General features: G+C 43.6%; 1 protein-coding gene across 9 annotated transcripts in view; it reads right to left on the reverse strand.

Moving 5' to 3' along the window:
- HNRNPF (heterogeneous nuclear ribonucleoprotein F) overlaps positions 1-16,527 on the reverse strand; it is a 35,797-nt gene that overhangs the window by 7,262 nt on the left and 12,008 nt on the right. For 2 of the 9 annotated variants that reach the window (XM_073904482.1, XM_025880643.2), the window contains exon 1: positions 493-627. The gene's annotated coding sequence lies outside the window, so the exon portion shown is untranslated. Of the gene's footprint in view, positions 1-492; positions 650-10,413; positions 10,513-11,161; positions 11,466-11,549; positions 12,819-13,235; positions 13,357-15,525; positions 15,664-16,148; positions 16,254-16,527 lie in introns of those variants that run through there. The other 7 variants (XR_012381734.1, XM_025880646.2, XM_025880649.2 and 4 more) reach the window with 7 other exon arrangements.

Consider the following 16,527-nt stretch of genomic DNA (forward strand, 5'->3'; position numbering starts at 1 on the left):
GGGGGAAAGAGGTCACTGGGCAAAGGCTTCCCAGGCCGGGTGGTGGGAGGGGAGAGCCCGGGTGGGGGGGGGGGGCGGGCGGAAGGGGGGGGGGGGGGGGCAGGTCGCCGACATCGCCGAGGAGGGAGTGAGGTGGGGCCGAGTTCTCCGTCCCGGCTTCCCGGAGCCGCGGGGGAGGGGGCGGAGCTCCCGAGTCAGGGGGGTCTTTCTGGGGCGGCCAGGGAAGAGTTCCCGGGACCTGTGGGGGGCGGAGCTCCCGGGTCGGGTCGGATCGGGGGGACTTCCTGGGGCCGTGGGGCCGTGTGGGGAGAAGAGTTCCTGGGGCAACGAGGGGGGAAGAAAGAGTTCCCGGAGCGGGCGGGATGGGGGGGGGGAAGTTGTGGGGGACGGGGGACGAGTTCCCGGGACTCGCGGGAGGTGGGGAGGTGGACTGGGGGCGGAATAAGGATGGAAGGGCGGGCGGGTGGGGGTCGTCCGCTCGCGGCGGCTCACCACGACGGGTCCGTAGTCCGGAAGGCCGGCGCGCGGGGCTGCGTCCCGGAGGCAGAGGCCGCGTGACTGAGGGCGGCGGGCCGGACGTGGGTCACGGGGTGTAAAGGAGGAAGTGCCACCGATGGGCCCGCCAAGATGTCACCAATGGAAACGCGTCCTGCAGGTGCGGCCCGCGGCCCGCGCGGTCGGCCCAGGCAGGAAGTGGGAGGAAGGAGGGAAGAAAAGCAACGAGGAAGACCGTTCTGAATGAGTTCTCAGGAAGGTGCCAGGATGGGGAAAAGTCCAGAGTACCAGCGCAGGGGAGGGGTAGATTGGGACGATTTATGTAGAAGAAGAAACTGTGAAATTAAAAAAAAAAAAAATCTGAAAAAACCTCTGAAAGCAGGAAGAATTTACAATGGAAACTAATAGACAAAAGGTAGAACCTCTGTATATTCATGACCTTGTTTTATGTATTTGGCCATAGACATGTAAATATTTTGCATCAGTTTAGAAGATGAATTTTAAAACTCGCAATTCTTAATATCCAACAAAAAATTACGTTTCATGAACCTCTGTATCCGAGTTCAAAAGAACAATCTTGAAAATAATTATTAAAGCAACTGCAGGGGGGCCTGGGTAGCTCAGTTGGCTAAGCGTCTGCCTGCCTGCCTTCGGCTCAGGTCATGATCCCAGGGTCGTGGGATCGACCCGGCATGGGGCTCCCCTGCTCCAAGGAAAACCTGTTTCTCCCCTCCCTGCCGCTCCCCGTGCTAAGTGCTCGCTTGCCCTCTGTCAAATAAGTAAAATCTTAAAAAAAAAAAAAAAAAGCAATTGTAATGTGAGCAGTGACTAAATTTTATATTAAGGAATTTAAGAAGTTTAGTTGTAATTATGGTGCTTTGGTTTTATTTTTGGAGTCAATACTTAAGAGATGTATTTGATGTCTAGAATCTGAGTGGACGGAGTGGGATTACAGATGAACAAATGGGTGATGATTTAGTAATTACTGAAACTGGGCAATGGGTACATGGAGTCTCCTTATACTTTTGTCTATTTTTCTGTATGTTAAATACCTTTAGTAATGAAATTATTTAAGAAAAGAAAGTCGTATGAATCTACTTACTAGAAGTAACTAGGAAATGAATAGGATTTATAGGTAAGAGGAACCTACTAGGTCAGAGTATGAGAAGCCAGACTCTAGCAAAGGAGTTCAGTCCTTCATTACAAAATAGCTCCAAGGGAAAAGACCAAGTGAACACTTACTGAATAAAAGAAATTTAAGGGATTTATCATGGATTCACAACACATGGGGCATATTTGATTTTGAGTCAAAGTGATAAACATTGAGATTATTTGAACGCTGACTAAAAATTTGATATTAAAATTTTTTATATTAAAGTATATTTACTTACTTTAGATATAGAATTGTAGGTATGCTTAAAAATAAAGGAATTACTTTCTAGAGTTTCATTGGAAGTATCTGTGGATGAAACTGTGTTGGCTGGGATTTGTGTAAAAATTACTAGGTGGGGAATGTAAAGAAAAACTGTCCCTGACTGTGGGAGCTAGGTGACAAGAATCAAAATCCAGCCATCCCATGGGAGTTGTACACAGGCACTAAACACTCATGAATTCAAGAGAAGTAAAACAGTATTCTGAAGAAAAATTAAGCCACAAAATTGGCTTGTTTTTGGAAAGAATTCTCTCTACAGAGTTGAGGTACCTTGACTACTTCATAAGCATTTATTTCATTTCTTGAAAACCTCTTCAAAATATAATCTTGGTAATTTATATGATTAGTATGCGTTTTCTCACTTATTTTATTCGAATGTATTTCTTGCGGTTAAGTAGTTTTACATATGCCTTCTTGGCTTAAGTGGTTGGTGACACAGGGGAGGCCACGGTTAATAATTGATCTACCATGGTACGGTTCCTGCCTGAAGGAACAACCTGTCCCAAAGACACCGGGAGGAGGTTGTGCTTAGACCGTTGAAAAGAGGAAAGCAGAGGAAGATCCTCCATAGCCTTGAAAGCCTGGTTTGGTATTTTGTACTTTAGTCTAAGACCAATGGGAAATCATTTAATTGTTTCCAAAATGGAATGTGGTATAATTTGTGTTTCTGCTTTTCAACAGAACAGTCTAGCTGCTATCTGGAAAACAAATGATGGGAACAGATGTGTGGAGAGGAGATGGGAAGCAATGAGATAAACTTTAGGAAAAACTGGCGGTACCCTGAAATAAAAACATTGTGGTAGAAATGAAGCAATTGTGTGAAGATGTGAATGATGTGCAGTAGATAAAATTTACCAAACTTGGGAGAGTCATTCATTAACTCAGAAATACTGTGCACTTAAAAAATGCAGGCACTGTGCTAGATCCACAGAGCAGTGGACTAGGAAATCAATTTAAAAAACGAAGAAAAGGGGCTCCCTGCTCAGCGGGGAGCCTGCTTTCTCCTCTTCCTCTGCCCCTCCTCCCCACTTAAGCTCTGACAAATAATAAAATCTTAAAAAAAAAAAGAAACGAAGAATACATGTATGATGACAAATTCTGAACGACCCAAGACAATGGGGATTAATTTACACTGGGACTCTGAGGAAGTGACATTTAAACAGATCCTAAGCATGAGTAGGGGTGGGAATGTGAAACTTTTTTCCCCAATTAAGGTATAAAAGAAGATTTTTAGAAGACCCTATTTTTTTTGTTGTTGTTCCTTTGTGCATTATCCTACTTATTCCTCCCTGAATGCTTGTTCAAATTCTTTGTATTTTTTAAATGTACCCCTTTGCCAGAGTCTGTTTTTGTATTGGTTGCTTTTTATAAATATTTTACTTTGTGGTGAATCCTTTTTTTTTTAATTTGACAGAGCACAAGGGGGTGGGGCAGCAGGGAGAGAGAAGCAGGCTTCCCTGCTGAGGTCCCTGGACCCTGGATCATGACCGGAGCCGAAGGCAGACACTTAACCAAATGAGCCACTCAGGAGCCCCAAAGATTTTATTTTTTTAAGTAATCTCTACACCCAATGTGGGGCTCAAACGTAACAACCCTGAGGATCAAGAGTCGCACGCTCTACCAACTGAGCCAGCCAGGCAACTCACGGCGAATCCTTTTAATCTTCATACTCAGTTCTTATTAAATTCACAAGAGAATTTTAGATATTATTTCTGCTGCTTATGTCTGTTTTCCACTTGAGGAGCCAAGATGGGTTTGGGGAAAAAGCAATTCCCTGTCTAGGGTCAGTATATGAGCAGAGCCCAGACCCTAATTTATTATGGATAGTTTTCCTGTTCCACTGGAAACCTCAAAAGTCTCTAACCCAGCAATTTTATAAAGTCCCAATTCAGTGGCTCTTAAACATTTCTTGCTGTCAAATACTGAGAATATGATGTAGTTCTGAACCAACTACTTCAAGAAAGCACACCCTCACACAGTTGTGCCAGAATTTCAAGGGGCTGAGGCATCTGAAGTGTGACAACTCTGACCCTAATTTGTACAACAAGCCATGTTCAGTACACAAAGCCACCTCAGAGCTATTAAGGAGAAGCTGTAGATGGATCATTAAATAGGTTATTAACATTCTAAATGTTTATTGCTATTACATTTTTATCCATCAAAGGAGAGAGATATGATTTGTATGCAACAGGAAAGCTGTTTTCCATTATCTTCTAATTATTAGGGCTTTTAGTTTACATACTGTAGCTAAGTATATGGGGTAATAGTACACTTTCCCTCAATGTTCATTTCTCAAAAGCTGTGTTAACTAAAAAGCAAAAATAGTATGTGATGTTAGAAGCATTATATCTATAATGCTTATATTAAAATTAACATAAGGGACAAATTTTTACCCAACATAGAACAAGCAACTGTTGCTCTGTATTATTGATTGCATTCTGCAGGTGACTCAGGAATCAAAATCTAAGTTACCACAGGAAAAAAATATATTATCAGATGAAGTTTTCATAAAAAGAAACACTGCTATTTGACTCCCATTGCTAAAGATAAAATCTGTTTTCAAGTGAGGGAAAAATTTCATCATCTCTATTAATTGGTCGTGCTCTCCCCACAATAAGAAATATGATTCAGCATAGCTAACAAATTTAAGGGGGGGGTAGTTGTTAAAGAAAATACAATTGCTAAGAAGACAGTCTCCCAACCACCTACCCTACCAACCTTCCTGTAGCTCTTTCCCCTGAGTAAGCAGCCCCTGGGTGGGTGACCATTTAGATCCTAGAGCCGGGCAAAGGTCTCAGGAAGCCTTGTGGGTTACACTCATGGTCTCCAGAGAGATGGTTACAGTACATGCCCACAGCCCCTCAAGGGGCCTACAGCTTCCTCCTGGGGCTCTGTGGAGAGCTGACACCTTGTCAGGTCCCATGCAGCTGCCATAGGAGCGAAGACTGCTGTAGCATCTTGTGCTCAGTGTTTGCCCCTCAGGGGACCACAGCACACAGCCCGGGGAGAGTGGAGAACAGATCCAAGAGGCAAGAAACATGACAATGCACAGGAGTGGCTCAAGCACCCGGAGAGAATACCATGCATTCAGACAACAGCTTAGAACAGTAGACCGTTTTAAGGGAATGAGAAGTGCTGGACAAAACACTTGAATTTTTTTAACAGAAAAATAAAACGAGCACTTTCAGATACTCAATTACAGAATATAAAACTGTTTTAGTACTAAAATTTGAATTTTGAATATAAAATTAATAATAAACTCAGCACAGTGGCCTGAAAAACCAAGTGGAAGAAATATCTCAAAGAGAAAGAACAGAAATAAAGGGGAAAAGATGAAATTTGGAGCACAAGGATGTAACACAAGACAAATAACATGTCAATAATAAGAATTCCAGGAGGAGAAAAAGACACAAATGGAGGCAGGAAAACAGATAAAGAATGAAAGGGAGATTTTCCTTAAGATATACGTGGTCGTGTAGTTCCCAACAGATATTTTTAAAAAGACACAACCTAGGCATATGTTGCTAAAACTCCTAAATTTAAAGTATAGAAAAAAACGGCTCTGGAGAAAGAACAAACTGGGTACAAAGGATAAAAATATGATCGTTTACCACACGTGCCTACTGAACACCTGAAAGTGACAAGTACAAATTGAGATGTGCTGTAAGTATAAAATGCACACCAAATTGCAAAGATTAAAAGAATGTAACATCTCAATGTTAAAATATTGATTAATGTTAAAATATTTTGAATAGTTGATCAAAATATATTAAAATATACTAAATTAAATATTAAAGCACATCCCAACTCATTCTCCTAAGGCCAGTTTTACCCTGTTTTATGGGCTGAAATGTGTGTCCAAAATTTAGATGCTTAAGTCCTAAACTCAGCACCTCAGAATGTGAGATTTGGAGATAGTCTTTTTACAAAATGAGGTCATTAGAATAAGCCATATTCCATTATGACTGGTATCCCTCTAAGGGGAAATTTGGACACAGACAAGATGACGCAAAACACAGAAGACAGCCATCTAACAAACCAAGGAGAAAGGTCTGGAAGATATCATTTCCTCGTGGCCCTTAGAAGGAACCAACCCTGCTGATTGATGATCTAGGATTTCTGGCCTCTATAACTGCAAGACAATAAATTTCTGTTGCAACCCAGTCTGTAGTATTTTGTTATGGCAGCCCTAGTTAAACTAATACAATCTGATACCAAAACCAGACAGACATCAGAGGAAGAGATAACTACATACTAATACCTTTATGAGGACAGGTGCAAAATTCCTCAACAAAATACTACAAACTGAATTCAACAACATGTAAGAAAAGTTATACAACATGACCAAATGGAATTCATTCCAGGAATGCTTAAGGGTATTTCAATTTAAGAAAATGTTCTTGAATTAGGGAGTAGTAGTGATGGTTTTCACAACATTGTGAATATACTAAAAACCTGATTTGTACCCTTTTAAACTGGGTGAACTGTATGGTGTGTGAACTATATCGCAAATAAATATGAAACAAATTTGTCATTAATATTCTACTGGACAGCATAATTCTAAACAAATTTTGTGTAAAGCAGAACAAAAACCTATGGAGATGCCAGTAATGGATCATCTCTGCAATGTAGATAAGACTTATAAGAGGGTGAGGAATTTGTAATATTCACACTAGGTGAGAATTTTTGTAAAAGAGCCATACTGTCAGGGAGACCTAACAGGAATTCAGAATTTTTCATTCTAGTCTTTTTCCTCCTTATTGATTTCCGCTTTTTGTGCTGTGTTTAAAGACATCTTTTTCTTAGGCCAAGGCCATATGGATATTTTTTTAAACTTCAAAAGCTCTGTTGTTTTCATGTACATTTTTATGTTTTGGTCTACAATCAACCTGGAATTGATTTTCCATTTCCAAGAGTGTTAGTTTATCGAGTTTCACAGAGTAATTTTGCTCATGAACTCAGATGAAAAGATCCTAAAGAAATTATCACCCAACCAAATCCAGCAATACACAAAGCAATAAACATGACCAAGTTGGGTTTATTCCAAAAATGCAATTGTAGCTCATAATTTCAAAGTCAATCCCTGCAATCTGTCACACTGACATATTAATGAAGCTCAAATGAGTTAACTAAGAATTTTTCATGTTTTATGAGAAATGCTAAGAAATATCCTACACAATATAAGGAAAAAAAGGAAACTGATGAATTCCCCTATAAACTGGGAGTAGGGAAAACTTTCCATGACCACGACCCAAAACCCAGAATATGGGAAAATAATGAAAAATATCATTACATAAATACAAACAAAAACCCAGAACAAAAGCCTCCAAACCTCTTATGCATAGCTAAAAAACACCAACCTAAGCAAAAATATCAATGATAAAATGGGAAAGACATTTCCAATTTTTCCCCAAAACATTAATATCCTTAATATAGTCCAACCACTCAAAAAGGAAAATGGGTTAGAGATATAGTATAATAGTAAAAGGCTAGAAACAACCCAATTGCCCACCACTAGAAGTCCAGCTGAATAAACTTTGGTGGACCCACTTAATGAAGTATTACCCCTTAAACTAAGGAAGGAGTCAAAGACCACTGTGGTTGTGTCAAGAAAGTCAGGAACCAATCTGAAGGGCTCCCACTGGCCACAAACTGGATAATTTGTGCACCAAAGAGAATAAAAGCCACAGTGGATTAAAACACATCCTGTATGTTAGAACTCATGACTTCATAATTCCAGAAAAAGCGTCTTGGGCACATGCTAGAGATCACTAAACTATGTTGGATATTGATAAACATCAGGAATGAATCAAAAACTTAACCTACAGTTTATAAAGTACAACAGAAAAATCAAATGATTAACAAAGTTTCCTCTCTCTAGAAGTATTCCTACTAATAAATGAGAAGGAATATTTAAAGCGTCACTAATGAATATTTAAAGTGTCACTAATTTGGAAATATTAACAAAACAATGGATTTAGGGAAAGACCATCAGTGGCCGCTAAAATCACAAAGGGGGAACACAAGTAAGTGCCTCAGCAGGAGTAGACAGCACTTCCAATGAAGTATTCTTTCCAAAAAGATAATCTCAGCGGAACCAGAACAGCCTTTAGAGGTAACTACCATTTTACAGGAAATGCAGAGGTCAGAGATTGAGACACCAACACTGAACGTAATCAGAACCCAAAGCCTGAGGAAGGAACTCTGTACGTGACACTCAACCCAATTTATTCAATAAAGAAAAGAGGACCTCCAGATTGCACTAATAAGGTAGTTACTTGTCCACACTTAAAATGTGGCTGGTACAAATTGAGATGTGCTGTAAATATAAATGGATTTTGTGGAAAACTTAATTTGAAAAAAAAAATTAAAAATTACACGATATATTTTGAACATATGTTAAACTAAATTATTATTAGAATGAACATGTTTCTTTTTATTAAAAAATATGAAATTACATATATGGCTTGCATTATATTTCCATTGGACAGTGCTGCTCTGATTAACAGAATCTGAGAGAGAGATTATCTACCAAATATAAGGTGTGACCTTGTTTGGATTCCAATTCAAACCAGCTATAAAAAAAAATATTATTGGATTATACAGGCAGGTGTATTTGAACGTGGGGTATTTGATGATCTCAAGGAATTATTTCTTCAGGTGTGATAATGGTACTGTTGTTGTATTTTTTCAAAAAAATCTGCAGAATATAAGCTAAAATATTTATGGATAAAAACCTTATTATGTCCGGGATTTGCTGTCAAATAAGCCAGACTTGGCCTTAGATGAGCCGGATTCTCCCTCTGATCTGCCTCTTGTTTTCCACAAGAACTCCAATTCGGGCAGTAAGATGGGAGCAGGGTCCCTGGCAGAGGAGGGCTGTCCCTGTCAGACAGACCTGAGTCCTATTTCCTCCCTGGGCAAGTGACTTCATTTTCCCCTGGGCCTCCATTTTCTCATCTGTACAACAAGGATAACGCCAATACCCCCCACCCCCTTACAGACTGGTCATGAGCATGTGACTTAAAAATACTATCAAACTCCTAGCTCTGTGGCTGGATCCAGTTAAGGGTCAATTAATGTGCTTCTACAAAAAGTCTGAGAGCCAAAGCTCAGATTCAGGAGACCCGTTCCCATTTTTGCAGCCCCTGGAGGCACTTAACCTGGATGGGCACCATATGTCTCCACAATCTTCCTTCAGTTTTGGCCATATCTGAGGACTAACCTATTAAATCAGTCTTTTCACTCAAATCAATTCACATTTTTACTTGAATTATTTTATGTTTACTGAGAGCTTTGTAGCAATAAACTTAAAGGAAAACCAGTCACTTGCCAATTAAAAAAAATCCAAAAAAAAGCAAATATCATAAAAAGAATGTTAAAACAAAAAAACTAAAAATAAAAAGGAGATCGTAATACAGAATAAGCCTAATCAATTTACAAAATGCATATGGGCACAGGAGATGACTGAAGATGGGCTTGCTTAAACATTACTAACTAGTAACATCAGCAATCTCTCCCAAAATTCATTAAAAGTAGAAATTTACTCAACTTATTTTAAAATGCAGGATCGTGTCTAGAAATTAATACCGAAAACATCACTTTTCACTGACATATATTTTTTGTCTAACCGGAGAACCCGAGGTATTTTCATTCTTACCGGGAATTCAGAAACAAATAGTTAACCTTTTAAAAACGTGACTAAAAGTAATAGAACTACATTAAGATAGGTAATTTCGACGATGTTTTGAGTTGAAAGGGTATCTGAAGTCTTCAAAACTCTTCCAGCTCCACCAGGTTCTGGATACCTGAGGCGCTGCCCCCCCCCGGGCCCCACCCGGCGGTTCCCCCCCCTCCCCCAGCGCGCAGCCGCTCGCGGACTCCTCTCCCGCCACGCACGCGGCCCGCAGTGGCAGATAGGAGCCCGGAGGCCCCCCCAATAGTTGTGAGAACGAGAGAAGGAAGCACGTTCCTTCGTCCTAGGGCCTCGGGGAAATAAACTACTGCGAAAAGCTTCCAGCGGACTAGCGGGCCGGGACCCACGGGACGCCGGGCAGGGGCGGGTGTGGGGGGAGGTCCTGCAGGAGCTGGGGAGGGGGCTCTCCCGGGTCTGGGGATTTGTCTGGCAAGAACCTGAGAGCTCCTTAAAGGTACAAATCAACGGGGAGGGGCCTGTGGCCTCCCAACCAGGTCTATAAAAGACCAGGGTCGGTCGAGGCCCCGAAACTCGCTCGGCGTCACCAGGCCGCCCAGCGCCACTTTCAGTGAACCACGCGGGAACGCTGAAGGTAGAGGGCGCAGCGCGAGCGCCGGCAGTCTCCAGAAGTTTCTTAGGCGCAGTCAAAAATCAAAAAATACGTTCAAGGACACAAAGAAATAAAAGACATGGAAAAATAAACGGCCGATTAAGCTCGCTCGGCAAAAGTCTAGCCACCAGGCAAAGATCACGAGAACCAGAGTTTCTACCCAAAACGCAGACACTATACCTCTAAAAGCAGGAGACAAAACGCAGACTGGCGCTCAGGACACGCACGCCGCACGAAGAGGAAGAAAAGGCCGCAAAGACCGAGAGTGGAGGCTCAGCGAGCGGGAACGTGGGAGGGGGGAGGAGTCAGTTCCCAACCAGTCGGGTGCAACTCAACCACGTGAAAGTGCTTTCATTTTTAAATGAAGCCCCTCTCCCACGGTCGCCAGGTGCCCTCACGCTATTCCTGGCAGGGGCGCTCAAGCTCTGCTACCCGTGGAGTCCGCATCAGGCCTTTCCTCCCTTCCTCGCCGCGGGCCCTACCTCCCCCAGCCCTAAATCTCAGCCCAGCGGTCCAGTTCTTGAGTGTATGGCCCTTATCTCAGGCCTGCCTCCCCGCACCCAAAATCTCAGCCCGTGGTCCAGTCCCTGAGTGTAAGGCCGTTGACCTCTGACCCCACCTCCCCCGACCCCAATTCTCAGCCCCGCCACCCCTGGCCTCAGTGAACTCAGTCCCCAGTCTGTACCCCAGTAATCGGCCTTTGACCTCAGATCCTACCTCTCCCGACCCCAACTCTCAGCCCCGCCGTCCCCAGCCCCTATGTGCCCAGTCCTCATTCGGTTCCCGTGTGTGAGGCCCGTGATTTCAGACCTAGCCTCCCCCGACTCCAAATCTCAGTCCCACTGTCCCCACACCCAAGGACCCAGTTCTCGTCGGTTCCAGTTGTGCGGCCCTCGGCCTCGGACCCGCCGCCCGTCCCGCCCCTCACCTCGGGCTCCGAGTCTCCACGCTCCCGCTCTTCACATCCGGCACCTCGATCGTCTCTCTGAGCACCTAGAGGAGGGTGGAACGCGGGGAACTTGGCAGTTGTAGCTGAGGCAGTTGAGGCTTGTTTACCATCACCATGGAAACCCCTGGCAGCGCGCCCTAGGCGGGGCCTCCGAGAGGCGGGGTCTGGCGCGCGGCAGGCCCGAGTGCACAACTCCCGCCCGTCGGGCGCACGCGGCGTTTACCGCAGCCCCGCTGTTCTGGGTTTGCCCGATTCCCGCTCGGCCCTGCACCCCAGCACCCAGAAGCAACAGCCCCGGGAGCCCGCACCCCCGCCCCACTTCCGGCTGCCGCCGTGACCGCCGGCCGGTGTCCCCGCGGAACCCCACCTTCTCCAGGAAGACGCGGCGAAGGGCTACTTCCACCACGGAGCCGGAAGGACGCAGAGAGCGCGGCGGGGCGGGGCCTCCGCGGCGGGCGTACGGGGGCGGGGCCGCGAGGGCGCCATTGTGACGCGCATGGAGCGGAGCCAGGGATTGGTCGGCAGGGCGCCGGGCAGGACTGGGGCCTGTGGAAGCGGGCGGTGTTGGGACTGGAGCGGCGGGATCAGGGCGAGCCCTTCTTGGGCGGGGGGAAGGGAGGGGCGTGTTTGATAAGCAGCAGTATTGAGCTCCTGAATGTCCTGACTAGGAGAGTCCCTCCCAAAACAGTGAGCTCAAAGGACTCCCGGATTGAAGACCAGCGTGAAAAGAAAATGAGTTATTTCCTGCCGAGGAAGAAATAGGAACCGAAAACACGAGACAGATAAAGGCGGCTCCGATTGCAGGATTTAGGGAAGGATTAACAGGTTTACTGAGATGGCTCCCATGATTATCAGTTGGGCTAAGACCCCAGTCTCTGAAGGTGACCCAAAAGACCCAGGACAATGCAAGATTTTCAGTCACAGAACACCTGAGACTACAGGGTGGGTGGAAATGGCTACCCAGTGGAGATTTTCTTGATGTGTTATGGGGTTAGTAATTTATTACCATTTTAATTTTTGGATACTCTTTTCAGAGGAAGAGATCAAGACATTCATCACAGGTTTAGCAGAGCAAATTATTTCAAAATCACTGGTTATATTAAGGAATATATGGCAGATTATGAGTGGATGACAATAGTAGAGGAAAGAGCAGTTTGTCAGAAGAACCTGATTCCAGGAAAGAAAAATGGGAAAAGTAAAAGCAAGAGCTTTCAGAGGAGGTGAAAATGTACGAAGTGAAAATTAAGCAAAATTAAGCAAAAATTTTTATAGGATAAAATCAGAAACTCCACAATGACTCCATCACAGCTCACACTGTAGAAAAGTCTGGATCTGGAGAGAAAAATGCAAGCATCCAATATGAGGGAAATATTAAAATTATACCAAAAAAATAGTGCTTCAGAATTAAGACACTGTGAAGCCAGGTCCAAGAGGATATGTTCATGTAGTCCATTAAGAGAGACTCAGCCGGGGCACCTGGGTGGCTCAGTTGTTAAGCGTCTGCCTTCAGCTCAGGTCATGCATGATCCAGGAGTTCTGGGATGGAGCCCCTCGTTGGGCTCCCTGCTCAGCAGGAAGCCTGCTTCTCCCTCTCCCACTCCCCCTGCTTGTGTTCCGTCTCTCGCTGTGTCTCTCTCTGTCAAATAAATTTTAAAAATCTTAAAAAAATAAATAAAAACAATTCACAAGTGAAGATCATCCCAAGATGTATCCTCTCAAAGAGACTGACCTGCCTTTTTATTCCCCATTGTTTATGTAAATAGATTATCACAAATTTAATACCTTTCAACAACTATTTTTAAGTTTCAAAAATGAGCTCCTCTGTGGAAGCCACTCATCCATAACAAATGGTACAGAAGTTTGTTATTCTCTGGAGTCTATTAAAATTTTCCAGTTAATACTCCTTGAAAGAACACTTTACCCATTAAGCTTTGCTCCCCCCTTCCCCAGGAGAGTGCCAATGGGTAGGCAGGATCCCCGAGGGTCAGAGAAGGCTTTTTTATTCAAAGCCATAGTATCCTGTCAGATAGTAATGAGGATAACAATAGTTTACCTTCACTGTGGTTTGTACTGGTTCTGAATACTCAATTTCATTTAACATCATAGATCCAGCAGTAGATGTTACTACCATCACCACTTAGTGGAAGGGAACTGAGGTGCAGAGTCACGAACACCTGTAGATGGCAGGTATAAATGTTGGCGCACTGAAGCACTCTGGTTCTATGGTATGCACTCACTCTTAAGTGCTGCACTCTTGAACCCAAAAGAGAGAGATCTTCCAGGCTGGCTCACAAGCCCCTTTTCTGGCTTCCTTTCTTGTTGAGAGAAGGAAAGAATGAAGTAAAAAAGCAAACTGAACAGTCCAGCAGCAGCATAGAGCCTGTCCAAATGTAATGTTTCTCCTTGAGGCCAGGTGCTCTAGTAGGCAGAGGGATGAGATAACCCAGGGGGGATGAAGGCTGGTTCAGCAGTCACAACCTCATCTGGAGAATTCCCTTGACCAATACAGAAAAATAGACCTTTGAGAAGGAGGTCAGTTGTATGGTGTCAGATGGTAACTAGACTTGTGATCACTTTGTAGTATATGCAAATATTGAATTATGTGATACACCTGACATGAATATGTTATACGACAATTTTACGTCATTAAAGGAAAAATGCAGCTTTTTTTTAAAAGTTTTTTTTAATTTATTCATTCGAGACACAGAGATACAGAGAGAGAACATGAGCAGGGGGAGAAGCAGAGGGAGGGGGAGAAGCAGGCTCCCCGCTGAGCAGGGAGCCTGACGCGGGGCTCAATCCCAGGACCCTGGGATCATGACCTGAGCTGAAGGCAGATGCTTAACCATCCAAGCCACCCAGGCGCCCCAATAAAAGAAAAATGCACCTTTGAAGCAGCATGAATGCTTCAAGAAGTAAGTCATCACCCCAGGAGGCTGGACCCTTGGATTCAGTTCTTTCAGGGATTACTTTGCAGTTATTTCAAACAGCACTTTGCATTAAAAAGTGAAAGAGGAATTATGGCACCTCTCTGAGCTTAATAGTTACTTGCTTAAATTGTTTTTTTTTGCCTAGCAAAAGACTGCAGGTGAACTGGGTGATACTGGGCAATCCCTTTGACCATTTCCTCATCAGGGCAAGCAAGAAAAAAGCCTTGGCTTGGACACTAGTGAGCTAAGTTCTCTCTGTTTTCACTCTTGAGTTCTAAGCTTTTAGCTTGATTATAAACTATGTATGAAAGATGCTTATAAACAAAACTATGTACAGTTAGATGCCTTCATTTCTGTGGGGCTCAGGGGAGTCAGAAAACTTCATTTGGATCAGGATGTACATCAAGATTGACCATAAGATGTCAATTATATCTCAATAAAGAGTGGAAAGAAAAAAAGATGCGCCAGATGCAGGGCAGCTTGCAGCTCTTCTCTGCCTCTTTTTCTCTCTCAGTAACTTCCATTTTTTTTTTTTTAAAGATTTTATTTATTTATTTGAGAGAGAGAGAATGAGAGGTAGAGAGCACAAGAGGGAAGAGGGTCAGAGGGAGAAGCAGACTCCCCGCAGAGCAGGGAGCCCGATGTGGGACTCGATCCCGGGACTCCAGGATCATGACCTGAGCCGAAGGCAGTCGCTTAACCAACTGAGCCACCCAGGCGCCCACAGTAACTTCCATTTAAAAAAAAAATGGAATATTTAAAATGTGCAGAAAATTACAGATACTATAAATGTAAGAGATGTTGACATTTTGATATATTGACTATTTCATTGTTTGGGGACAAAACATTACAGATAAACCAGTGCTCTGAGGTGCTTTTCAACTCTTTATTTTTCTTTTTTTAAGATTTTTTTTATTTGAGGGGGCGCCTGGGTGGCTCAGTTGTTAAATGTCTGCCTTCTGCTCAGGTCATGATCCCAGGGTCCTGGAATCAAGCCCCGCATCGGGTTCCCTGCTCCGCGGGAAGCCTGCTCCTCCCTCTCCCACTCCCCTTGCTTGTGTTCCTGCTCTTGCTATCTCTCTCTCTGTCAAATAAATAAAATCTTAAAAAAAAAAAAAGATTTTTTTTTTTATCTGAGAGTGTGTGAGAGAGAGCATGAGCAGGGGCAGGGGCAGAGGGAGAAGCAGACTCCCCACTGAGCAGGGAGCCCCAACCCAGGACCCTGGGATCACAACCTGAACCAAAAGCAGACGCTTAACTGATGAGCCACCCAGGCACCCCATGAGGTGCTTTTCAACTCTTTAAAAAGCAAGTACTGTAATACAGTTTTTGAATGATGAAATATTTCATCCCAGGAAAGTCAGTGGGGAGTACTGTATCAAATCCCTGTAACAAATTATATATACACATTACCTGGTGGTACTGTTCCTCTCTTTGTGAACCTTGATAGATATGGAAGGCCACTCAAAACTTTTAGTTGTGCTATAGTACAATAGATGGGTACTTAATGACATGGCTGAGTTCTTAACATTGATATTAGGCAGTTAAGACCTGCAAAAGCCAAGAGAGACAACTTGTTTCAGGAGGACACCCAGATGACCTACAAGTGAAGTTGCTACAACAAAGCCCCTACGTTTGGAGTGTGATGCTTGCTCAGCACTCTGAGATGATCTCCCATGCTTACAACCTTGACAAAATATAGACTTTGGATAAGAAAGTCTGCTTAATATACTGGGAAAGATAAATCACCTGATCTGACAAGCAGTTAACTCTGCTGCTTTCCGGACATGTGGCATGCCCAGTACAGAGCCCCCAACACAGGGCTCAATCTCACGACCCTGAGATAATGACCTGAGCCGAAATCAAGAGTTAGATGCTTAACCAACTGAGCCACCCAGGTGCCCCTAGCAGAAATCTTTTTTTTTTTTTTTAAAAGAGTGGTCTTGTGTAGATTTTCCTAAAATGATGTATTTTGGTATTTACATCAAATGTGCAATATATATCTACATACATTAAAAATTTCTACAAGGATGTACCTAAAAGTGTTAACAAGGCTTCCTTCATGCTCCCCCTCTTCTGAATATTGGGATAACCACCTATTGCAATTATTCCTGCCCTTTGTCCTTTCTTCGTGGTTTCTCCTGTTAAAGAAAAAAACAAAAAATAAATCTGAAGATTAAATTGGCTTTATTTTATTTATTTATTTTTTTAATAAAGATTTTATTTATTTGACAGAGAGAGACAGCGAGAGAGGGAACACAAGCAGGGGGAGTGGGAGAGGGAGAAGCAGGCTTCCCGCAGAGCAGGGAGCCCGATGCGGGGCTCGATCCCAGGACCCCGGGATCACGACCTGAGCCGAAGGCAGTCGCCCAACGACTGAGCCACCCAGGCGCCCCTAAATTGGCTTTATTAAGT

The sequence above is a fragment of the Callorhinus ursinus genome, unplaced genomic scaffold, assembly GCF_003265705.2.
Source record: "Callorhinus ursinus isolate GAN/ISIS: 27379988/994484 unplaced genomic scaffold, GSC_fseal_2.0 scaffold20, whole genome shotgun sequence".
Lineage (NCBI taxonomy): Eukaryota > Metazoa > Chordata > Mammalia > Carnivora > Otariidae > Callorhinus > Callorhinus ursinus.